General features: G+C 41.4%; 1 long non-coding RNA gene across 1 annotated transcript in view; it reads left to right on the forward strand.

Annotated features, from left to right (window-relative positions):
* Positions 1 to 24,699, forward strand: part of LOC120865237 — a 63,443-nt gene extending 38,744 nt beyond the window's left edge. The window contains exons 2-4 of the long non-coding RNA XR_005721337.1: positions 22,191 to 22,239; positions 23,503 to 23,641; positions 23,819 to 24,699. This is a non-coding gene — a long non-coding RNA (uncharacterized LOC120865237). The remainder of the gene's footprint in view (positions 1 to 22,190; positions 22,240 to 23,502; positions 23,642 to 23,818) is intronic.
* The last annotated feature ends 1,583 nt before the right edge of the window (positions 24,700 to 26,282 follow it).

The following is a 26,282-nucleotide window of genomic DNA, read 5'->3' on the forward strand; positions in this document are numbered from 1 at the left end:
TGGCTTGGATCAGAGCATGGGGAAGGAGTGTCCATTTTTGGTCTTAGATTTTGATGGGTAAGAATTCATTCATACCATGGATTTTGAAGAGTCACTGGGAAAGACTGATGTCTGAAGTATCTAAGCCTGTCATCTGTCATTTGCTTTTGACTTGCTTTTGGTTAAGCAAGAAGCTCCCACATAGGGAAAAGGCCCTAAGGTTAGAAGACGTGTATGTATGTGAAGCTTCACCATGATTTCAAGCAGTAAGATTGTTGGAAAAATCATCTATCCTCTTTAAACCTCAGTTTCTTCATTTCTAGAATGGGGTAAATACTACTGGCGCTCCCTAACTGCTGCAGGATTCAAGAGATGATGTGAAAGGCCTTCCTTAAGGGTCAAATGTTATCCACCTGTGAGCTACTGTTCCCTTTGTCTTGTGACATTTTATATGACTCAATACGACCTCCTTTCCCCAGTGTGGCCTCCCACCCATGGTGGGTACTCATAGGTTCAGTCAATGTGAATAAGTTTACAAATCCGTCTACGAGTGCACGCACATCCTTCGCTCACCCCCCACACCAATAATGGTAGAGTGTATCACGTAGTCTTACTGAGAATCATGGAAAAGTGTGTTTTTCTTTTTTCCCCCAGTGATATCTGCTGGCCTACACCTCACATTTGGTTTAATGCACCAGAGATTATGAAATTCAAAAGGTCGTGTGACATCAAACAAAAAGAGGCATCTCTAATTGAGCTTTGCTTCTCAAGTTCTCCCCATCTCAGTAAATGTCAGCATCACCCACTCGTTTTCTCAGAACCTTGGAGTCCTTCTCGTGTCTTCAGCCTTCCTCCACACGTCATATCTGACCCATCAGCACTGACTCTCAGTCCTGAATCTGACCACTTTTTCTCATCTCCACTAGTCTACTCAAGTTCCAACCATTATTGTCTCTTTCCTAGAACACTGGCTTAGCCTCCTTAGAGTTTTCTCAATTCTACTTTTAATCCCTGACAGTCTGCTATTACACAGTTGCCAGAATGATGTTTAGAAAAACATTCCCCTTGATTTCAGGTGGTCTAGTGGTCTAGTCTCCACACTCCCAATGCAGGGGGCCTGGGTTCAATCCTGGTCAGGAAACTAGATCCTGCATTCTGCAACTAAAGATCCCATGTGCCGCAATTAAAAAGATCCTGCATACCTCAGCAAAGATCTCTCACTCACAACAACTACGAACTAGCACTGTTAAATAAATAAATAAGAACATAGGGGACAAAATTTAAAAACAAAAAAAAGATTTAAAATAAAAGGAAACAAAAAAAGAAAAACATTTCCCTCTCAGAACCCTCTATTGACCGTGCTTTAGGGTAACCAAGTGTAGATGAGTGGAGAAGGAAATGGCAACCCACTCCAGTACTCTTGCGTGGAGAATTCCGTGGACAGAGGAGCCTGGTGGGCTGCTGCCCATGGGGTCGCACAGAGTCGGACACGACTGAAGCAACTTATCAGGCATGCATTGGAGAAGGAAATGGCGATACACTCCGGTGTTCTTGCCTGGAGAATCCCAGGGACAGAGGATCCTGGTGGGCTGCTGTCTATGGGGTCGCACAGAGTTGGACACAACTGATGCGACTTAGCAGCAGCAGCAACAGCAGTGTAGATGAGAAAGTTTCTCTTTATAAAAGTATTTCTATGAATAAAATAAAGAAGCAATGATAGCATCAGAAAAGTACTATTTAAAAACTCTCTAGTGAGAAGACATATCTAGATAATCATCAATGGCTGCTAAGATTAGTTGGAAAAGAGATAGCCTTACATTATATCTGGAGGCACATACTACCACCTGTGAAGTTTTCCTGCCAAATTTTAAACCTGAATCCAATTTAGTTTCTAGATCTGCCAACTTATAAGCAATACAAGGGATAGAGATACACATTACATGACACAATGGGAAAGCATTTAGCAGACTATCGAAAATACTACAGGACAAATAACTTGGCTACTTCAATAAATAAATAGCAAGGAGTGGAGAAAAGAGGGGGACCAACTGGACCTGTTTGTCCAGGACTTTCCTTGTTTTAGTACTGAAAGCCCAGCATCCTGGGAACTCCCTCAGTCCTTGGCAAATTAGATGGTTGCTCACCCTCTGCAGCAGAGGAAGGGGGGAAGTGGGCTAGGGAGGAGGACCCCATAGATTAAAAGAGGCTTATGAAGCAGACATATGGACTTCATTTGACTCTTCCTTAAATAAAAATTGTGGAGGGAAAGACAAGATGAATATTTGATGATATTAAGGAATTATTTTTATTTCTTTTTACGTATGGTTATGATATGATCTGGAGAAGGCGATGGCACCCCACTCCAGTACTTTTGCCTGGAAAATCCCATGGAAGGAGGAGCCTGGTGGGCTGCAGTCCATGGGGTCACTAAGAGTCAGACACGACGGAGCGACTTCACTTTCCCTTTTCACTTTCATGCATTGCAGAAGGAAATGGCAACCCACTCCAGTGTTCTTGCCTGGAGAATCCCAGGGACGGGGGAGCCTGGTAGGCTGCCATCTCTGGGGTCGCACAGAGTTGGACACAACTTAGCAGCAGCAGCAGCAGTACTCTTGCCTACCTCACTTTCACTTTTCACTTTCGTGCATTGGAGAAGGAAATGGCAACCCACTCCAGTGTTCTTGCCTGGAGAACCCCAGGGATGGGGGAGCCTGGTGGGCTGCCATCTATGAGGTCGCACAGAGTCGGACACAACTGAAGTGACTTAGCAGCAGCAGCATGATATGATCTTTTTTTTTTTTTTTTAAAGAGTTATCTTTTGGAGATACATGCTGAAATATTTCTATATAAAATGACATAATGTTTAGGATTTCTTTCTACATAATATTGTGGTTCAAAACAAAGGTTTAGATGGAATTAGGCCACCTGAGTTGACAGTGGTTATAGCTGGGTGATGAGACTATGGGGATTTTTCATGCTATTTTCTCGTTTCGTAAATGTTTGAAATTTTCTATGACATGTCAACATGCAAACCAAAAATCAAAATTTCCCTCTGATGGCTTCCCTTTATACTCAGAAGACAGATCACACACTCTTGCATGGCCCTCAGGAGTTCTGTGTGGTCTGCCTCCTACACCCAGGCCCCTGCCCCACACTGGCCTTCCAGTCTTCCTCACTGTCTCCTCTGCCTCTGGTGTTTGTTTTTCTCTTTGTCTGAGGCTCCTCCCCAGACTTCACCTGCTATAGCCCTTTGCTCAATTCCTGCATCTGCTGCTGCTAAGTCGCTTCAGTCGTGTCCGACTCTGTGTGACCCCATAGACGGGAGCCCACCAAGCTCTGCCGTCCCGGAGATTCTCCAGGCAAGAACACTGGGGTGGGTTGCCATTTTCTTCTCCAATGCATGAAACTAAAAAGTGAAAATGAAGTCCCTCAGTTGTGTTCAACTCTTCGTGACCCCATGGACTACGGCCTACGAGGCTCCTCCATCCATGTGATTTTCCAGGCAAGAGTACTGGAATGGGGTGCCATTGCCTTCTCTGGCTCAATTCCTATTCCTTCCCTAATTGTATTAATCATGCCTTTTATCTCAGTGCAGTTCAGTTGCTCAGTCGTGGTTTGCCATTCCCTTCTCCAGTGGACCACATTTTGTCAGAACTCTCCACCATAACCTGTCTGTCTTGGGTGGCCGTGTAGGGCATGGCTCATAGTTTCACTGAGTTAGACAAGGCTGTGGTCCATGTGATTAGATTGGTTAGCTTTCTGTGATTGTGGTTTTCAGTCTGTCTGCCTCTGATGGAGAAGGATAAGAGGCTTATGGAAGCTTCCTGATGGGAGAGGTTGACTGAGGGGGAAACTGGGTCTTGTTCTGATGGGCGGGGCCATGCTCAGTAAGTCTTTAATCCAATTTTCTGTTGATGGGTGGAGCTGTGTTCCCTGCTATTTAGTTCAGTTCAGTTTAGTTGCTCAGTCATATCCGAATCTTTGCGACCCCAGGAACTGCACCACGCCAGGCCTCCCTGTCCATCACCTATTCCCGGAGTTTACTCAAACTCACATCCATCGAGCCAGTGATGCCATCCAGCCATCTCATCCTCTGTCGTCCCCTTCTTCTCCTGCCCCCAATCCCTCCCAGCATCAGAGTCTTTTCCAATGAGTCAACTCTTTGCATGACGTGGCCAAAGTACTGGAGTTTCAGCTTTAGCATCATTCCTTCCAAAGAAATCCCAGGGTTGATCTCTTTCAGAATGGACTGGTTGGATCTCCTTGCAGTCCAAGGGACTCTCAAGAGTCTTCTCCAACACCACAGTTCAAAAGCATCAATTCGTTGGCACTCAGCCTTCTTCACAGTCCAACTCTCATATCCATACATGACCACAGGAAAAACCATATCCTTGACTAGACGAACCTTAGTCGGCAAAGTAATGTCTCTGCTTTTGAATATGCTATCTACGTGGGTCATAACTTTTCTTCCAAGGAGTAAGCGTCTTTTAGTTTCATGGCTGCAATCACCATCTGCAGTGATTTTGGAGCCCCCAAAAATAAAGTCTTACACTATTTCCACTGTTTCCCCATCTATTTCCCATGAAGTGATGGGATCGGATGCCATGATCTCCGTTTTCTGAATGTTGAGCTTTAAGCCAACTTTTTCACTCTCCTCTTTCACTTTCATCAAGAGGCTTTTTAGTTCCTCTTCACTTTCTGCCATAAAGGTGGTGTCATCTGTATATCTGAGGTTATTGATATTTCTCCCGGCAATCTTGATTCCAGCTTGTGCTTCTTCCAGTCCAGCGTTTCTCATGATGTACTCTGCATAGAAGTTAAATAAGTAGGGTGACAATATACAGCCTTGACGTACTCCTTTTCCTATTTGGAACCAGTCTGTTGTTCCATGTCCAGTTCTAAATGTTGCTTCCTGACCTGCATACAGATTTCTCAAGAGGCAGGTCAGGTGGTCTGGTACTCCCATCTCTTTCAGAATTTTCCACAGTTTATTGTAATCCACACAGTCAAAGGCTTTGGCATAGTCAATAAAGCAGAAATAGATGTTTTTCTGGAACTCTCTTGCTTTTTTGATGGTCCAGCAGATGTTGGCAATTTGATCTCTGGTTCCTCTGCCTTTTCTAAAACCAGCTTGAACATCAGGAAGTTTCCCTGCTATTTACCTGGGGCCACTATGGAATTCCAGTTGAGCTATTTCAAATTCTAAAAGATGATGCTGTGAAAGTGCTGAACTCAATATGCCAGCAAATTTGGAAAACTATTAGTGGCCACAGGACTGGAAAAGGTCCGTTTTCATTCCAATCCCAAAGAAAGGCAATGCCAAAGGATGCTCGAACTACTGCACAATTTTACTCATCTCACACACTACTAAAGTAATGCTCAAAATTCTCCAAGCTAGGTTTCAACAATACATGAACCGTGAACTTCCAAATGTTCAACCTGGTTTTAGAAAAGGTGGAGGAACCAGAGATCAAATTGCCAACATCCACTGGATCATCAAAAAGGCAAGAGAGTTCCAGAAAAACATCTATTTCTACTTTATTGACTATGCCAAAGCCTTTGATTGCGTGGATCACCACAAACTGTGGAAAATTCTGAAAGAGATGGGAATACCAGACCACCTGACCTGCCTCTTGAGAAACCTGTGTGCAGTTCAGGAAGCAACAGTTAGAACTAGACATGGAACAACAGACTGGTTCCAAATACGAAAAGGAGTACATCAAAGCTGTATATTGTCACGCTGTTTATTTAACTTATATGTAGAGTATATCATGAGAAACGCTGGACTGGAAGAAGCACAAGCTGGAATCAAGATTGCCGGGAGAAATATCAATAATCTCAGATATGCAGATGACACCACCCTTATGGCAGAAAGTGAAGAACTAAAGAGCCTCTTGATGAAAGTGAAAGAGAAGAGTGAAAAAGGTGGCTTAAAACTCAACATTCAGAAAACTAAGATCATGGCATCCGGTCTCATCTCTTCATGGCACATAGATGGGGAAACAGTGGAAACAGTGTCAGACTTTATTTTGGGGGGCTCCAAAATCACTGCAGATGGTGATTGCATGAAATTAAAAGACGCTTGCTCCTTGGAAGGAAAGTTTTGACCAACCTAGACAGCTTATTACTTTGCCAACAAAGGTCTGTCTAGTCAATGCTGTGGTTTTCACAGTAGTCATGTATGGATGTGAGAGTTGTACTATTAAGAAAGCTGAGTGCCGAAGAACTGATGCTTTTGAACTATGGTGTTGGAGAAGACTCTTGAGAGGCCCTTGGACTGCGAGGAGATCCAACCAGTCCATTCTGAAGGAGATCAGTCCTGACTGATGTTGAAGCTGAAACTCATACTTTGGCTACCTGATGGGAAAAACTGACTCATTGGAAAAGACCCTGATGCTGGGAAAGATTGAAGGTGGGAGGAGAAAGGGATGACAGAGGATGAGATGGTTGGATGGCATCACCGACTGAATGGACATGAGTTTGAGGTAGCTCCGGGAGTTGGTGATGGACAGGGAGGCCTGGTGTGCTGCAGTCCATCGGGCTGCAGAGTCAGACACGACTGAGCGACTGAACTGAACCGGAGCTATGGTGGAGGTAATGAAGGTAATGGGGACCTCCTTCAAAAGATCCCATGCATGTACCGCTACACTCAGTGCCCCCAACCCTGCAGCAGGCACCGCCAACCCACGCCTCCACTGCAGACTCCCGGACACTCAGAGGCAAGTCTGGGTCAGTCTCTTGTGGGGTCACGGCTCCTTCCTCCTGGGTCCAGGTACACAAGGTTGTGTTTGTTCCCTCCAAGAGTCTATTTCCCAGTCCTGTGTAAGTTCTGGCAGCTCTATGGTGGGGTTAACTAATATTATAATTCAACTTTAATAATTTACAAAATCCACTTAATACATAAAAAAAACAAAAAATCGTATTTCCACTTTAAGTATAAGAAAACTAATTACATGGCTAGTAAGTACTGAAACTGGGATTCAGAATCTAAAAACTGAAATGTTTGCTATCTCCCCAAGGTCTTAATCTCTGGATCAAGTCCCACCAATCAGAGATCATCCCTTCTCTCTCCTGACATTTGGAAATAGAAAAACTTCCATGATAATCATTAAGGGGGAAGTGCTCCTAAGCTCCCTGCAGAGCACTCTCTCCTTTCCTGAACCTCCATTTATTCAAGCAGCAAATGGGGCTTATTCTAACTTACTCACTTCACAAATAGTTACTGCATGAATACTATGCAGCAGTTACAAGGGCTATCAAGGGATTAACAGAATAGCCTGGGTTCCTACTCTCAAGTACAGGCAGAAAGTGAAAGTGAAGTTACTCAGTCATGTCCCACTCTTTGTGACCCCAGGGACTGTAGCCTACCAAGCTCCTCCATCCATGGAATTTTCCAGGCAAGAGTACTGGAGTGGAGCACCATTTCTTTCTCCAGGGGATCTTCCCAACCCAGCGATTGAACCCAGGTCTCCTGCATTGCAGGCAGACGCTTTACTGTCTGAGCCACCAGGGAAGTTCCAGGCAGAAATAAACAGTAAATAAATAAACATGTGGTAATGCTTTAGTGCAGGATTAATGAATTCCTGAAGTGAAGTTATGGATTATGCTGCATATAAAGATATTATAAACTACTGGCCATATTTTCCTTGTGCTGTACAATTCATCCTTATATCTTATTCATTTTATTTTTTTATTGGCATGTAATTGCTTTACAAGGTTATGTTAGTTTCTGCTATACAACAGAATGAATTGGCTATATGTGTACATATATCCCCTCCCTCTTGGGCCTCCCTCCCACCCCCATCCCACCCCTCTAAGTCATCACAGAGCACCAAGCTGAGCACCCTTTGCTATACAGCATCGTCTCACTAGCTATCCATTTCACACATGGTAGTGCATACATGTCAAAGCTACTCTCCCTTTCCCCCTCCTCTGTTAAAGTGGAAATATTATTACGAATGAATGAGTTAATACCAGTTAATACCAGTGTTCTTAATGTAGTTCCCGGCACGTTGTAGGTGCTTAATGGATGCTGGTTTTTATTACTAAGAACGGTATCTGCTACCCTGTTTGTTTTCTTCTTGGGTTGTTAAAAAAATGTGGGGAAGGCAAGCCTAGCACACCTTTATTGGTCAAAACACAGTTGGAATATGGTATCCTAAATCTAAGGCATCCCAGGTGGTGTAGAGATAAAGAATCCACCTGCAATGCAGGAGATGCAGGTTTGACCTCTGGGTTGGGAAGATCCCCTGGAGAAGGAAACGGCAACCCTCTCCAATTCTTGCCTGGAGAATCCCATGGACTGAGGAGCCTGGCAGGCTACAGTCCACAGGGTCACAAGAGTTGGACATGACTGATCACATGTATGTACCCAGATATTCTAATTTATTTATTAATATGATCCAGGGCAGGGCCTTCTAGATGGCAGGCAGTCTAGAAACCACGTCATGTAAGAGATGGTTGGGACACATTGGGGGGGCTTACCCCCCGAAATAAGACCTGTAGGAGTACTATAGATGACTTAATAGATCATGTATGATCAAGTATAAAAAATAGTAGATATATTTGGGGAAATCCTCAAAGGGGAGGCCAGGGCTCATAACTTACCTGGGCAGATGCTTAGAATCTGCCCTGATACACAGGGGCTGTCTCCAGTAGATTACGTCTCTCTGAGGCAGCATCATGTCTGTCTGAACCTGTTCTGCACCTCTTGGGTCCAATGTTCCGTTCCGTTCCGTTCAATTCAGTCACTCAGTCGTGTCCGACTCTCTGCGACCCCAAGGACTGCAGCACACCCGGCCTCCCTGTCCATCACCAGCTCCCGGAGTTTACCCAAACTCATGTCCATTGAGTCGGTGATGCCATCCAACCATCTCACCCTCTGTTGTCCCCTTCTCCTCCCGCCTTCAGTCTTTCGCAGCATCAGGGTCTTTTCAAATGAGTCAGCTCTCTGCGTCAGGTTATAACAGCATGGAATGAGCATTTGTCTCATAAAGCAGAGGAGCAGACCTGGACAACCACTTAATGATTCCAAGGTCTTTTGCAACCCGATCTTAAGTTTCTGTGCTTCTCCCTCAATCCAGCCAGCGTTAGAGCATATTCAACTCTCTTTTGTTGTTTAGTCACTAAGTCTTGTCCGACTCTTCTGCGACTGCCAGGGTCCTCTGTCCATGCGATTTCCCGGGCAAGAATACTGGAGTGGGTTGCCATTTCCTTTTTGACCCAGGGATTGAACTCACATCTTTTGCGTTTCCTGTATTCACAGGTGGATTCTTCATTGCTGAGCCACCAGAGCACTCAGTTAATTACCTGTTTAAGAGCATTATATTTTTTTCACTGAAAAAATTCAGTAAATATGGGCTACTCTATGATAAACATCACTAACAGTGTTCTCCTATCCAGTATCTTAAAACTACAAACACAGGAAACCTCTGAAATTGACTAACGATATTTGGGATTCATGAGACATTGTCTCACGTAAGTAATTGTCAAGGAACAAATGGAAATATAAGGCTGTCAAAATTGCAAGGGGTTTATACGTCATTAGTTTAACTTCATATGATACTTGGATCCCTTCTGTACATCCCTGCCAAGTGGATGTTAAACCTGTGCTTGAACATCTTTGGTGATGAGAAATGCATCTCCCTTGAAAAGAGGTATAGCCCTGAATTTGAGAGCATGGACTTTAGGGCAGTTGAGACCCTAGATTCAAATGCCAGTACCACTTCTTACGAGCTAGCTCTGTGCCTTTTGGAAGTTATTTGGTGCTTCACTTTCTCATTTGCAAAGTGGGAAAATAATGCTGCCTATGTCATAGAGTGAGTGTGAAATATAAAATGGTTGTGCCATTGCTTGGCACTTGGCAAACATCCAAAAATGGTAGTTCTTTTGTTTATTGAGGTAGAACTATTTACTAGATTGACTATTAGAAAAAAAATTTCCTTCTACAGTTGAAGATTTTCCTTCTTTATTTTGGAAGATCAAATAGATGTAGAATCTAATGCCATCTTTAACTGACTGATAGTGGCTTTCTGGAGACCAATGCTCATAATATTGTAAGGCTTTCTCTAGTAGGAAAGAAAGACAAAATGACTTAGTGATGTCAGGCTTGATGCAAGAATTGGGAAATGAGGGAGGCAGATATTTTGTGAGTGAAAACATCTGGGTAGTTGGATAGTACCATTTTCCTCCTCGGGATCCTTCAGAATGTTTCTGTTCTCTCGTGTTCCCCTAATTCTTCTCATTTCATGAGCCCAGCACCCAAAACTTATATTTTTCCTATTCTTTTGCTGACTGACTGCTCACATCGGTGATGCCCCTCTCATTCAGAGAGCAGGAACAAGTGCTGAGAAGCTGTCAAAAAGCCCTTACTTTTTAAACAATTCATCAAATGCAACAACGACTTATTGAAAGCGCAATATGAGTAAGGAGAAACTGGTCTCAACATTTGATGTAACAGAGTGACAATTAAACTTCGACTAAGGAAACACAAAGCTCTAAAGCGAGGCTCAAGCGCTGAAAACACAGAAACCTTCAGGTCTTTTGGTGTGGGGACAACAGTGTGACTTGCCTTAATGGTCCCTGAGGGCTTCATTATATGATATCAGAGAACAATAATTGGCACACACAAGGTTGCCTCACTTACTAGGAAAACAATACATTATAATCACTGTACTCTGTTAAAGGAAGCAGGGAGGTCTACAGTGCTCTTTACGAAGGTTATCAACAATTAATTAAAATAAGGAAATACTATTGCTAAAGAGATTCTGACAATTGTATGTGAAACACTCCATTCATTGAACAGTATTACTGCATAATTAGAAATGCTTTTTAACCTCAATCACATTTAGGTGGCATATTTAAAAGCAGAGACTATTCAGTGCTTAGAGAGATTATAAATTAAATAGATAAGAAATAAATATGAGGGGAGGGGATGAAGAGTTCATTAGACGAGAGAGTAGATATTGCTTTTATTTTCTTTCTACAAGCATTTCCCAAGTGCTTTTTGTAAGCCAGACACTGTACTGGGCCCCAGCAATGCTAAAGGAATGAGATGTGGTCACTTGCTCAGAGAGTTCTTAGTCTAACAGGAGAAACTAACATGTTAACAATAACTATAGCACAACTGAAGGAAAATAATTCTGCCTGGCAAAAGATGAAGGGTATGGCAGGCAAAGCTAAGAGGAGACATAAAACTTGAATAGCATATTGAAGAATAAGTAGGAATTTGCTATTTTCCAGATATGCAAATGGAGAGGTATCTTAAGAAGTCATAATATTTTCTGTTGTTTAGCAACCCCTATGCTATATTATCATGGAATAGAGAGCCCAAAATGAGTTTTGCTGGGAAAAAATGATTTGGGGGAATTCTTATAGGAAGGAAGGAAATATTAGAAGTAAGTCTGAACTCAAAGGAGAGAGAAAACCTAAAATTTTAGATACAAGGAAAGGCTGGAGAGGAAGTTGAATTTACACGGTGGAGCAAAGTATATGCTTAGACCAAGTCAGGAGAACCACATTTTAGTGGGGCTATAGCCCTGACCTCTATGATCTGATTTGGGTATGAGCTTTACAATATGTTTCAAGTCACAGCCACCTAGTTACTTCTTCAGGCTTTTAATAAGGGGCTGAACCAGCTTGCAATCGAGTTTCCTTCTAGATCTAACATGCCCCTATACCCTGCAAAACTAGGGAGCTAGGAAAGACAGCACCTGGAACATAGTAGGTGCTCCCTAAATTCAAAGGAATGAACTACAGCCTTTCTTTGAAGAACTGGAGGGAACGTGTGCCATCTTGTAAAAAGAATTCAAATGGCATTAGATGAACGTCTGATTTTGCAAGTGGCTGGTGTTCTGTAAGTGGACTGGGGTTGGAATTCAAACAGAGGTGACTGGCAATGAGATGATGACACTAAGGATACAGTAAAAGGGAAATACCTGAGGATCTATTGCCCTAGGAATGGCAAGAAAGAGGAGATCAAATATTGGTAGGAATGTCAACATTTGGGAATGCTGTTGTGGGACTTAAGTGGCTTAACCTGTGGTATCATGTTTAATTCTCTATATTGAGACTGTGAACCTGATCCATGTCCTTGGGGAGTTGGGCTAGATTGACCTCATATGTGATGACCAAGTGTTCTGCAAAGAGTCAAGGAGGATGAGGAGCCACATATCCACCTTGTCCTGAACAAAACTCGTGAGACTTAGTGGGGAGGCCAGGGCAGGCTATTACTCACCTAATGGAGAACATTAAACTTAATGCCAGCCACTAGCCCTTCTAATCCTTCTGATTATATTTTATATTCTCCTTAACAATTTCCACAACACCTTGGTAAAAACCTTATTTGACTGGTCCATAGGGATCAGTGTGTCATGGCGAGAGTCTAGGAAACCAGTAACGATCTACAGATCTGCAGTTTTGCAACAACACTCGGCATACCAACTCTCTGAAGCTTCCGCAGTTTTCAGAGGCAATGGTCTTGTCACGGATGGGTTCCCAGAGATCTGAGCAGAAAGAAGTCAGGGTGCAGAAGGCACCTCCGTGTGAGGAAACGGGTGCCTTGAGGAACTTCTCATCTTACTATTATCACAGGGGCTTTGAGGGCATAGCAGTTAAGTAAGGGTGCAAATACCAAGGTGGAAGTGAGTAGCAGTTATCCCTGAGCATGGCACTTTCCCATAGGTAACTATAACAAGTTTGTGAAGATGGAATTTGATTCACGTCAAGCTCTTTGATAAGTGATATTGTCTCAACAGGTTATTATATAAAAAAACCAAGAAAGTTAAAAGTACTCATATTGTCACTGCTTTCTATTAACGAATAGTATGAGTAAAAATGATGTTTCTATTCTACCTACCAAAAATAACCACTTAATATTTTGCTGTAAATCTTTTATGAGTTCCATCTCTCTCTCTCTCTATTTTGTGTCTATATGTGGGATCATTTTGTATATATTAGTCTGAAACTATGGATATTGTGGATATGTTTATATATTGATAGATATAAATGTATAATATTTTAGAATAGCTGCATAACATTCTATAGTGTATATCATAATTTCAATCAGTGCTCTACTAGTGGACATTTGTTTATTTTTAAAAAAATTTTGTTGTAAACATGCTGCAACAAAAATCCATTTGTATGCTATTTATGCTTTCAATTCTGTAGGCTGAGTCCTAAAAAAGGAACTAGAAGGTCAAAGGCTATAGACATTAAAAATTTTACTTTTCAAAAGAAGTTGGGTCATTTAACATTCCCAATATCAGTATCTGAGAGTACTTATTTTTGTTACCTCTGGCATCACTTGAAATGATGCCACTCAAATTTTTACATTTTTGCCAAATTGACAGCTGAAAACTAGTAACTCATTAGTGATATAGTTTGTAATTCCCTGACGGCTAGAAGGTTGAACATTTTCTGTGTTTACTGTATATTTGTATTTTCTTTTCTTCTAATTGCCCATTCATATATTTTGCTCATATTTGTATTGTTATTTTATTTTGAATGAATTTTTAGGAACTCATTATATGTTCCATATTAACCCTTTATTAACTTTTTCTTCTGAAGACAAGTGACCTTCAAATAAATGTTTAAGAAACAAAACTGTTTATTCAAAGAAACTCTCATGCTAAAGTTCAATACATCCCATGAGGTGGGGCTACAGAATGTGGAATTTAAATACTATTGCCCACTAAAAATACATCAGAATTCTTTGGAAAACTGGCTAATTCCAGATCTGGGACACAAAAGGTACAAGAAGCACCTAGTTTCTTGACATACTAGAGAAAATTTATCAAAGACTACAAATGGTCAGGAGCCAATCTGAGTCAGCTCCTGCTGCAAAAAGATGTGAAAATGTTAGAATAAAAAGGACATTAACTGCAATGAATTAAAACACATCAAATGGTTTGAATTTTAAACCATGGGGTTTAAACTATACTTTAGAAACCTTTGGTGCAAAAAAACAACTAGTTGTAAAAACTTGGTTTATTTATCAAAAGAAATCCGTCATTCATCCCACCTTTCCTATACCTCAGGGTAATCACAAAGATGATAAGTCTTCAGCTGACAAAGTTATTAAAGATTAAATATTACCAGTTGTACAAGGGATCAAGTGCAATGACTTTTTGATGAATTCTCTTGCTGCTGCTGCTGCTGCTAAGTCGCTTCAGTTGTGTCTGACTCTGTGCAGCCTCATAGACGGCAGCCCACCAGGCTCCTCTGTCTGTGGGGTTCTCCAGGCAAGAACACTGGAGTGGGTTGCCATTTCCTTCTTCAATGTGTGAAAGTGAAGTCACCCAGTCTTCTTAGCGACCCCATGGACTGCAGCCTACCAGGCTCCTCTGTCCATGGGATTTTCCAGGCAAGAGTCCCGGAGTGGGGTGCCGTTGCCTTCTCCGGATGAATTCTCTTAGTGGTTCATAAGTCTGAACCCCCTAATGAAATAAGGATCTAGGCAATGACCATACATGGCTATTAATATCACAAAGAGCTCAATATTAACCAGATATTAAATGCCTCCTGATAAACCTCTGCAATATTCTTGCCAAGAAAATCAGAACTAACTGAGCAAATCTCTCACTATAGTGACCATATTACAGGAAATACAGGGGCCAGAGATGTAACATGTAAAATGATATCATGGGGATGATATCAGCAAAACTCAGACTGTAGAATAAAAGACATGGTTACTGCAGCAAATTTCAAGACCAAAAGGGTCGGGGAGAGGAAATGATCTTTAGAGCAAATGAGACTTGAGAGAACTATCAACTAATTTCAATATATGGATCTTATTTTGATCTTGATTTGAATGCATACACTTAAAAATGAGACAGTTGGCCGAATGCCAACACCGACTGTAAATTTAATGATATTACAAAATTAACATTAGCTTTTTAGGTAGGATCATGGTTTGTTATTTTTTAAAAAGACTATATCTTAGAGATACCTATTTACGATATTTACAGATGAAATGATATGCTGCCTGGGATTTGCTTCAGAATTATCTGGGTGATGAGAGTGATAGTGAAGATGAAAGAAAGCTGCCCAGTTGTGTTAACAACTGTTTAAACAAGGTGAGAGGTATTTGGATGTTCATTGTACTACTCTCTCTACTTTCACATATGCTTTAAAATGTCTATAATGATAGCTGGTTGTCTTGTTAAAACAGAGTTGGGGTGCGCAAGGCTCTGCTGGCTCAGCTCTCATGGCCACATGCACTGAGACACATGGAAAACCTCTGGTGTGCCACCAGGGCAAAGCTTCTTGAGAGCATGGAGTTTTGTTCCTTTTCATCCCTGAAGAATCCTCAGTGTTTAGAACAGTGCTTGGCACACAGTAGGTTCTCAGCATTTCGTGGCATGGATGAACACTTCTCACGTGGTGGTAACAGATGTTAGGTTAGTGTCACCAGAATATCTGGGGGCCCGGGTTACACCACAGAGGACTGGACACAAGCCTCCAAGATTTTGTCCATCTTGGGCCTTCTGGAGACTATGAGTGCAAACGAATCCACAAGCTCATGGCTTAGTTACAAAACCAGAATGTCAGAGATCTGTCTCATATCACAAGCTAAAGACCTTGACAGCCTCATGGGCCATATGGAAAGGCTGGCCTAACTCACTAGGTCCACAGAGGTCCCCAAACCAGAGGCTTCCATATTAGCAACCACCTAGAGGTGCGTTAAAAAGGAGCACAATTGTGCCATTTGCAGAGATGTGGATGGACCTAGAGATGGTCCTACAGAGTGACGTCAGAAAGAGAAAAATAAGTATCGTATATTAATGCATATATGTGGAATCTGGAGCAATGGCACAGATGAACCCATCCACAAAGCAGAAATAGAGACACAGATGTAGAGAACAAATGTGCGGACACTGACGTGGGTAAGAGACTGTGGGATGAACTGGGAGATTGGGATTGACATATATACACTACTGTGTAGAAAACAGATAACTAATGAAAACCTACTGTATAGCTCAGCAAATTGTACTCAATGCTGTGCGGTGACCTAATGGGAAGAAAATCCAAAAAGAGTGGATATACAATTTTAAAGGAAAACTGGAGAAGGAAATGGCAACCCACTTCAGTGTTCTTGCCTGGAGAATCCCAGGGACGAGGGAGCCTGATGGGCTGCGTCTACGGGGTCGCACAGAGTCAGACACGACTGAAGCGACTTAGTAGTAGTAGTAGTAGAGCTGATCCACTCTGCTCTGCGGTAGAAACTAACACAACATTGTAAAGCAACTATATTCCTATCAAACTCTTTTTAAAATAAACTACAGGCTCCTGGGCCCCACCTTCAGAAATTCAGGTTCCTATCTGCTGGCACAGGACCCAGGCAAGCGATTATACAACAAAACCCCACGGGTGATTGTGAGGGCTATAAGCACTGTTACCCAGCTTATCTCCTCAGCCCCATCCCGCCCGTAGCCTTCAGAGCTGTGGTCCACTAGCAGCACTCCTATAGGGTCTCCCTCTTGGCAGGAGGCTGAGTGGCCTTGTCTTCTAGGGTGCTAAGAAGTCTACTGTGGACACACGGCTGGAGTTCCAGGTTCATCACCCTCCTCCTCCTGGCTCCGCAGCTCAACTCAGCTCAGTATTTGTTTTCTGAAGTTGAAATATTTTGATTTTTTGGGCAGTCACTCCTCCTTCTCAGTAGGCAACCCTGTTGCCCTAGAGTTGAATTGTCCTGCTTCTTTGTTTCTAACTAGGTAATTTACTAGTTTCTGGAGGTGGGACTTCCTGCCGTTGCAGTTACTCTCTGGGCTAGTGCTTGCAATTGATATTCTCCCAGGAAGTTACCTGGGAGATGAGCTACCTCCTTAGCTTAGAAGTCTGGTTGAGTCTTCCCATGCCTTGACCAACTTCTGCTTTCCTATTCTATAACCTTATTGATTAATCAAAACTATTGCTTACAGCTGCTGCTTAATGGATGATGGCTCTGGAGTTTTTCTGAATACAATTATTTATTGCTTTATTGATGTGCTACTTATTACTCTGTTAAGTACCATAGGGTGTTTAATTATGTGAAAGGGAAGTGCAAAGGCAGTTGCTGAAAGCTGGAGTTAAAGAGGCCCAGTACCTGAGTTCCTGACAATATGTCATAAAACAGCTTTAAAACACATGCACACACAAAGGACAAACCTTGTTCCAAAGTTTAACGAGCTTGGAAACAGAATGGGCTTAGGGAGCTGCCTTGCCACTTTGCTGTCTGTTATTAGCCATAGCACAAGCAATGAAATCTTGATATTTTAAATGAAAAGGAGACTTTTTTTGCAGGGGGTGATGCTTTCATGCCTTTTCTATTTATTGCTGTTGATTGAAGAGTCTGTGCTAAAGGGCACAGCTAGAATAGCTGATGGGACTGAAAAATGACTTCTGTTAGAATGGGGTGGGGGCCTAAAATACCCACAGGTTCCATGGACTGGAACCTCCTTTTTGGTAGGTAGTCAACTCTTGCCATTGCTGAAGGCAGTCATATTGCTCCAGGAGAAACTTTAAAAAGAAATGCAAGGGGTGAACTGTTGAAGCACTTATTGAATTTTGCATCTGTCCTGCCCCTGACCGTGGGGACGAATTCCCTGGCATGGTGTCAACAAGTTTAATGCCTCAGAGACCTTGGTGAAGGTGTGCCATGTTTGAGTAAGCTCTTTACTGCTAAGTCCAAATCCTGACCTGACAAAGAAAGAGAAAATTCCATTATTTTAATTCTTTAGGTTGGAGCTTTTCAAGTTATGCTCTGAGGCATCCTAGGATTCTTTATGTCAAAGATGGGCAGTCTCACTCATCATGTGCTAAGCTGAGGCAGCAAGATCTTTGGGCAAAACATTTAGGTTGGGGACCTGGTGGACAGCCTTGTTGACCTCAGCACCTCTTCCCTCCTCTTGCAAGGCGAAGTCTTCCTCACTCTGCCCTAGGAATCTCACCTGCTGTGGGAAGGCTCCACAGTTTTGATTTAGGGAGGAGGAACTACCTTTCTTCTTCTAGTCTCCTGTAAAATCAGGAATATATAATAAATTAATATCTCAGGAAATGATGGCATCACAGAGACAAGCCTGTATGTATGCTTAATCACTCAGTTGTGTAAGATCCTTGACTATAGCCTGCCAGGCTCCTCTGTCCATGGGATTTCCCAGGCAAGAATACTGTAGCAGACTGTCATTTTCTACTCCAGGAGATCTTCCCAATCCAGGGAGTGAACCCACAAGTATGGATGTATAATAAATAATTTGTATGCTGCTGCTGCTGCTGCTGCTGCTAAGTCGCTTCAGTCGTGTCCAACTCCGTGCGACCCCATAGACGGCAGTCCACCAGGCTCCCTCGTCCCTGGGATTCTCCAGGCAAGAACACTGGAGTGGGTTGCCATTACCTTCTCTAATGCATGAAAGTGAAAAGTGAAAGTGAAGTCGCTCAGTCGTGTCCGACTCTTAGCGACCCCATGGACTGCAGCCTACCAGGTTCTTCCATCCATGGGATTTTCCAGGCAAGAGTACTGGAGTGGGCTGCCATTGCCTTCTCCCATTTGTATGATGGGTTACACTGTATTACAAAAAGCTCCCAGCCTGGAGTAAGAAGGTGTTGAAATTATACTTCTGCCACTTTTCAGTTTCATGACTGTGGAACAGCCACTTAATTTCTCTGAAACTTGCTTTCTTATTAACAAAATGGACAAAATGGTAGCTGTACACAAGCTTGTGGTGGGTATTAGTTAAGACAATAGATTTTAAAATTCCAGCCTTGTCCCTGATACATAGTGACTGAGCAAATATTAATGTTCACTTTTTCCAGATAATATATGTAACATTTGTTCTTTTAAATAAGAAAAAAATAGAAATCCCTTTTTGACTTTTAATGTAGTCCTTCTTAGAATTTTTGTTCCATGTTGAATATTATAGAGGCTGTTTACTCATTAAGTAAGGTTAAGTAAAAGTTCAGGATTATGACATTGTACATAAAACATAACATTTTTTGAAAGTATATTTTTACAAACATATATTTACTAAAAGTTTTAAAATATTTGTGAAATTGGGATCAAATATTGTATGCAGTTGTAAATCCTACTTTTTTATACAGTTTTATCATGACAGGCTCATTTAGCAAAGATTTGTTTTGTTTTGGAACTTTAAACTCTGTTCCCAAGAATTCCCGGGAACTAAGTTTGCTCAAGTACATTTTTTTTTAAAGTTGTTTACAATACTTAAAAGCCCAGATTTGTCCTATGTAATAGAAAATGTCTGAAAGAAAATGGGTACTTTTCCATCACTAGGATTCAAACCTGCAGAGATAGCATAGCACCAGGGATGACTGTTTCATTCCTAGCATGAGGCAGTCAGGATTTGAATTACAGCTCTTCTACTTACTAGCTCTAACTTGACCTTGGAAAAGCTCTTCAACGTCTCTGAGCTCCAGTTTCACATTTGTAAAAGGGGAAGCTAATGGCACATAACCCAGAAGGATGCTGAGGAATGGTGGTTGTAACCTAGGTCAGGCACTGCCTGGCACAGAGTAAGCGCTCAGTAAATGAACAGTACGCTAGCAAGTATTATTTGATTCTTAGATTCTCTTCAGGTGAGCTCATTGAGATGCAAGGGAGGGAACTAATCACAAAGAGGACTAGCTACTTAAATTCATTCTTGTCGCCTTGGCTGAATTCTACTGGAAGGCTTAGCAATACCATAAAATAAGAGCATCTGGAGAGTGGTGGTCATGACTCCTCTTCTCTTGTTGAATATGCTCTGTCCAGTGACTCTTAATGCTCTGTTGCAAAACTTTTTTCCCTCAAGATGCTAAACATTAAAAAAATACATATTATTAGATTTTCTTTATTTTGTCTCTATTATAGCTACATGTTGATGGTATCAAAATATCATAATTTACAGAAAATCAGTGTTATAGAGTGGTTTAAAACCTTCTCTTTGGCTTCAGGCAGACCTGGGCTATAGTTTTGCATAACATGGGCAAGTATGTAAGCCTCAGTTTTATCAACTGTGAAATAGGGATAATAAAAGGCACTCCTTTTTGTATCTGCTACCATGATTAGCACATACTCAATGCTCAGACAGGCTGATGGAATCATCCCCAGGCTAAGTTTTAGGTATTATCTCCTGGTGTGTTGTGCATGAGAGTCTCCTTGCCTGCCCTTTCCAGACAGGTCTACTCTGATTCCTGGCTACATGACTTCACTGGTTCAATGGTTCCAGTATAAATTCTAATCTTCATTCATCTAGAATCTTAATAAACACTCCATCCTAAATGTGAGCCAGAAGATCCATGTGGGCAAATGCCTGCTGGTCACTCTCATGCCCACCCTGACTGCCTGGCTGAGCACTGATGACTCAAACCAAATTTCCTCTCTGTGTAGCTCCAGTAGGTCTCTATACAATCTATAAAATAATCTAAATACAAATCAGATTTGGGGGCATTTGGAGAAATGGAGAAGCACTCCCCTACATTGGAAGGATGATTTATGATTTCAAAGTCCTTTCCTGGTCAGAAGTGAGATGACATACGTAAAAGAACTGTGTGAACTATTGAATGCTCAATAAGTATGACTTAGCCCTCTATGATATCCTCTTAGGATCTCACTCTCGGGGGAATGAACAGCAAAAAATTTTTGTCTCCACTTCCAAGATGGGGAAGTCTTGTGGCAGAGAGGCTAAGTGACTGGCTTGAAGTTACTGGGTTAGCCAAAACCTTTGTTCAGGTTTTTTTCCATAAGATGTTAAGGAAAAACCCGAGCAAAATTTTTGGCCAACCCAATATATGACTAGTTGGTGGCACAAGTGGGATTTGAAGTCAGAGAGCTGACTCTTGAATCATTATATTAGCACTGAGTACTTACCATGTGTCAGTTACTATACCCAGTCTTTTATCACCTACTTCTCCAGTTTTATACCATGTGATACTATGAAACAGGCAATTTATATATGGAGCCACAGAGACTAAAGGAAGTAATTTGCTCGTTTTTACAACTAGAAAGTGATGGAAGTGATATTTAAACTTTGGTCTGTCTGATAGCAAGCCTGAGCCCATATTATATAGCTTCTAAAGAAAAGTGTTAACTGTTCAATATTAAATCTTGTATAAACCATATATATACAGCTTTAAAACAGTTAACTGATGTCTTATTCTATCCTTCCTTTCTTCATTTAATAAACATCGATTAAGCCCCTATGATGCTTTAGCTACTATACTAGACACAACAAAGAACTGCAGTTAAACGTCTCAGAAGTCATTGCTGATATTTAGACACTTCTGCTAAAATACTTCCCATAGTCCCTCACTCTGGTGACACTCGAGCATGCCAGCCTGGTCTCCAATTCCCAGCTCCTGCATCTTGCGGCTTGAGAGCTTCCTTTCGCTCCCCAAAACCTGCTTTGTCTGCCTATGTGGTCAGCTGCAGGTACCCCGGAATTAATGCCTCTCAGGGTCAACTTTATCCAAAGACTCATGGCAGCTGGTATATAAACACCCCAGCTCCATCTCTCAGGTGGGATAATTCTGAGGTGTGTGTTCTATACTGGCTTCCAGAGTTTTCCATGGAATTAAGCTCCAGGTGCTGGCTTGTGGTTGGCTTGGGTTGGCCAAAGAGCTGGTTAGGTTTTCCCATAACATCGAATGGAAGAACCCAAACGAATATTTTGGCCAACTCGATACATCTCCTATCAGTTACCCTTCCCATCCTGCCTCGTTTTCCTGCTCCCTATCTGGTGTTTCTTTTGCCTCCCAAAATGTCTTGGGGTCTAATTTTGAGGCAACCTCAAGTGAAACTGGGTTCCTAAGGGTTCTTATATCCTATCATGACTGGATGTTTGGATTCTCATGAAGGCAGGTAGTTAGATTTAAACTGCCTTAGGAGTTAATTCTTGGGCTAGTAGCAGTTTATCAGTGGGCTCCAACCAGTTTGGTACCAGGGACCAGTTTCATGGAAGACAATTTTCCCAGGGACCAGGGGCAGCGGGGATGGTTTTGGGGAGATTCAAGCACATTACATTTATTGTGCACTTTATTTCTATTATTACATCAAGTCCAGCTCAGATCATCAGGCATTAGATCCTGGAGACTGGGAACCCTTGGTTTAATTCATTCTTACCATGACTTATGTGGGGTTGTTGAGAGCTATCACCTAGAGGATCCTAGACTCTTAGTGGATATCAAAAAAAGGTAATGTACCAAACTTTCTCCTGAGAGGAAATGTTCTTATCTTGCAGGAATTTACTTTGTGAGGCCCCCTGGAGCAAAGGATACTTAGGGAACAAGGTACTTGAATATGGTATTATTTTCATTTTCTTGAATCTTACTGTTTCAAAGGATATGCTTATTGCTCTTGTTGTGAATGGAATACAGCCCGAACTCACGAAGGGTTTGGGTGGGCTCTACTGGACAAGTCTGAATGGGAAACTTGGGAGCCATCCTTAATTTCCTTAGAGAGCATTTTCATTTTGTTGTCCAACAAAAGTTTATTGAACCTTTATGGGGCTGACCCCCAGGCTAAGCAATGTGGAATACTCACAAACACACAAAATGGATAAAATGCACAGTTCCATCTAAAAATTCTTAGGTCTGGGACAGTGGATATGCCACCACCACCCTCCCACCCTCACCCTTTCAGAGCGCATTTGGATGGTAATACATTGTGTCCTGGAGAACAATCAGACAATCAGAATGACTTGGTAAATTTGCCTGATTTTAAAAATATAATCTCAGGGAGGGGAAATAGTCTGTCTACGAGACAAATGGTTACCAATCTTAAAATAGTTCTTACTTTATTTTTACCCAGCCAACAAACATGCTCTTTTAGAGTCTTAACCTAATTTCCCAGAGTTGCCTGGCCTATCTTTCTCCTCTAATTTTAATGTTCTACTCACGTCTTTAAGGTCTCAGTTGGTTAATGTTTAATGCGTTCCATAACCAGTGTTTGATGTTTATACTTTATTGGGCTAACCAAATTTGTAGAGCAAATTAAAAGTGTGCCGGTCTTTGGCAAGCTGCATTGAGATATGTGTTGCTCAGAAACCATCTCCTTGTTCTATACTGCATGCCCCAAATAGTTTCAATTAACTGTTCTCTGTTCTTGGCAATATATGCAGTTTTCTGCATTGCTTTTGGGGAGCAATTAACTTCCTAGATTTATAAACATCATACCCTCATACCCTTTCAGAAAGCAAGTCACAGCAGAGGGTACTGCTTCTATGTGCAGTGAGAGTGTCAGCAACAGGTAACCTATTAAGCTAGATTGACCAAGGACCATAAAAAGTGCACTTGAGAGAGAGTGGGGGAAGCTGGGAGGGGAAGATGGGGCAGGGCGGGGGAGGAGGGAGTAAGAATTGAAGAGCTGGTATTTTTGTTCAAGCAGAAACACACACATAATTTGAAGAAATCTTACAAATGTAATCACACACAGATTAGGTAGAGCCATTACTACAATCACCTGAAGAAATATATTATTTCTATTACTCATGGGTTTAATTTCAGTCTCTTATTTTGAACTGACTGAGCACTGTGGTGTCATACAATGGACAGGGTGGGGGAAACGGAAGCTTGGAATCTCCAGCCTGCTAGCTCCGGTCTCCTGTTGCAATGCCGCCCTTAACCTCGCTGGGCATCAACTACACCAGAAGAAGAGCATTGGCTATGATTTCTGGAGTGTCTCCCACTTCAGGTATTTTTGGGATGTGAGCCCATCTTTAATCTCGATTTTAGTCATAAAATGCCTGGGGAATGGGACGTGGGGCTTACACTAATCCTTTATTTTTAAGTTGTTTTTTTTTTTTTTTTTTGATGTGGACCATATTTTAGACTCTTTATTGAATTTGTTACAATATTGCTTTGGTTTTAGATTTTGGCTTTTTGGTCACCAGGCCTGTGCCCGACCAGGGACTGAACCTGCACTCCTGGAATTGGAAAGTGAAGTCTTAAGCACTGGACCACCAGGGAAGCCCCTACACCAATCTTCTTAAAGGACACAAGTTTCACAAATAATTGCTCCAAAGATGACAACTTAACTTTAATTTTTTTCTAAGAGTGCCTTGATTGTGGCTAGCTATTAGCAATTTTTTTCTCCATGTTTTTAAGCCAATATTCTCTTTCAGCTTTTCTGAGGGACCCCAGTTTGACACAGTGTGAGAAGATGTTAAGAAGGTTCTGGTATGTGATCAGCAGATGAAAACAAGGAATCCCCAAACTGCAGGGTCATTGATGGACCGGGGGCGGGGCGGGGGGTGCGGTAAGGGGAGGCCTCAGATTTCCCTGGGGTCAGATTTCCTCTGTCTCCTCAAGGCTGCGGAGAGTCAGGCCAGGTCCGTAGCGATAGCTGCTTTCCTGGCACATCAGCAGTGGCTGAACACTAATGTGTTTAACAGTTGGACTTATTTTTAATCTACTGTATTAGGAGCACAAATTTAATCAAGAACAAAATGTTACCAATGTTGTTTTTTTTGTTCCCGCTTATGCATATATCCTTAACACTGTTTTGTATTCTCTTGTGATAGAAAGCTCTCCATCTGATATCTGACTTATTTCATAACATTAGGTTTTTTTTAAGTGCAAGTATATGTGGAGAAAAAAAAGAAAGAAACAAGGAGCTGAATTTTCACTCAATGCAGCCCCCCTCACTTAAAGAAATAACTGCAGTACAGATTTTAACAATTAACATTCCTGCAGTGGATGTCGTTATGGATGGAGCTAATAAATGTTTTCAAACACTCCTCTGCTCAAATACACCGTTCAGCTTATTTTCTGTCATTTGATGGCATGGGTGGGTTGAGACATTCCTCTAAGCTTTTTTTTTTTTCTTCCAAGTCTAAGAAAGAGATCTTATCTTCCTACCCAGCCTCACTCACCCCCTTCCTCTGCCCTTCCCTCTCAGCGCCTACTTCACTGAAACCTGACTTGCAGGTCAGCGGGCTGGTAACAGATTAATTTTACTCTGTGAGGAACACCAAGCATTTTGGCCAGGAAACATGAGAACCCTGTTATAATATTACTGTTTTTCTAAATTAAATATTAGGAAAAATTAAACCAAATTGTGGCACAAAGTGCAATGGAAAATATTTCTCTTCCAAACACTACTCTGTGATAAATGCCTGTGTAAGTGAAAGCACAATAAATGTGCACTACATTAAAAACCTAGATTATTCAGGTTTTAAGACTTATAGCTAAAAGTGGTTTAATGTTTCATGCCTAATAATAGATTACTCCTATCACATTTCTAACCTTTATTTCTCCTAGCTTTGAAGTCCAGCCATATAAAGGTTGTTTGTAGAACCACACGAAAGTTAAAGCAAATATTACTTAGAATGATTCATACGGGCAAGAATTTGCAATGAAGGCAGAGGTGTTTTTTTTTGTGTGTGTGTGTGTGTGTGTATGTGTGTCTGAATCAAAGGAAATGAAATGTTTGTAATATTTTTTGGTTGATAAATTTATTAAAACATTTTAGAGGCTTGTAGTAGAGACACAGCTGACATAAACAAACTGACTGGAAACAGATTATATTCTGCTCTGTGGGGGAGGTGGAATTTAAAGGGGGAAAAATTCCCCGGATTTCAAAAATTGCCACCAGGTCACAGCAATACTTAATTAACTGAATACATTAATGGAAAGCTATAACGTAGATGGTAAAAAAAAGTGAGTGAGGGGGAGCAGTCAAATTCATTTAATCCTCTGTTTTTTTGCTTACAGATTAGCCTTTCAGAATGAGCAACCTGATTTTTTTTTTAAAGGATACATTTACCTTCCAGAGCTTTTCATAGCAAAACATTTTGCATGGTTGCAAAAGAAATTAATTTGTTGCCAGTTGCTCCATACTGGCAGGAATTCTGAATAAAGAATGTAAGCAATCTATCTTTGTTTGCAAGATATAATTAATCTGGCAGTTAAAATTCTTTGGAAACATTCTGATGACTTATGTGGAAAAGTAGCGCAGCATTTTCAAAGAAAACTCAGAACTGTATGCAGGGGAAGATAAAAGATATATGAAGTGTTTGTTCTAAGCAATACTATTCATTTAAAGATCATAATGTAACCCCACCCTAGCAATTATTGTGAAAAACAAGACAAATCTCTGTCTATAGCTTTCTGACACAGTCTTGATTTGAGAAACAAAATAAGCACATTACTGTTATAGTCTAATAGACTGCAAGCTGTTTTATTAGAGTCAGCTGAATCCTGTTTTGCATAAAAAAGAACTCTGTTTGCTATCAAGAACACATTTACATTAATATGACTTTGACAAAGTAAAATAAAATCGCATTAAGATGATGTAAGTAGATAAGACAATGAAATCTCTGTGAGAGAGTTTT

Source organism: Oryx dammah, unplaced genomic scaffold (assembly GCF_014754425.2).
Source record: "Oryx dammah isolate SB20612 unplaced genomic scaffold, SCBI_Odam_1.1 HiC_scaffold_6, whole genome shotgun sequence".
NCBI lineage: Eukaryota > Metazoa > Chordata > Mammalia > Artiodactyla > Bovidae > Oryx > Oryx dammah.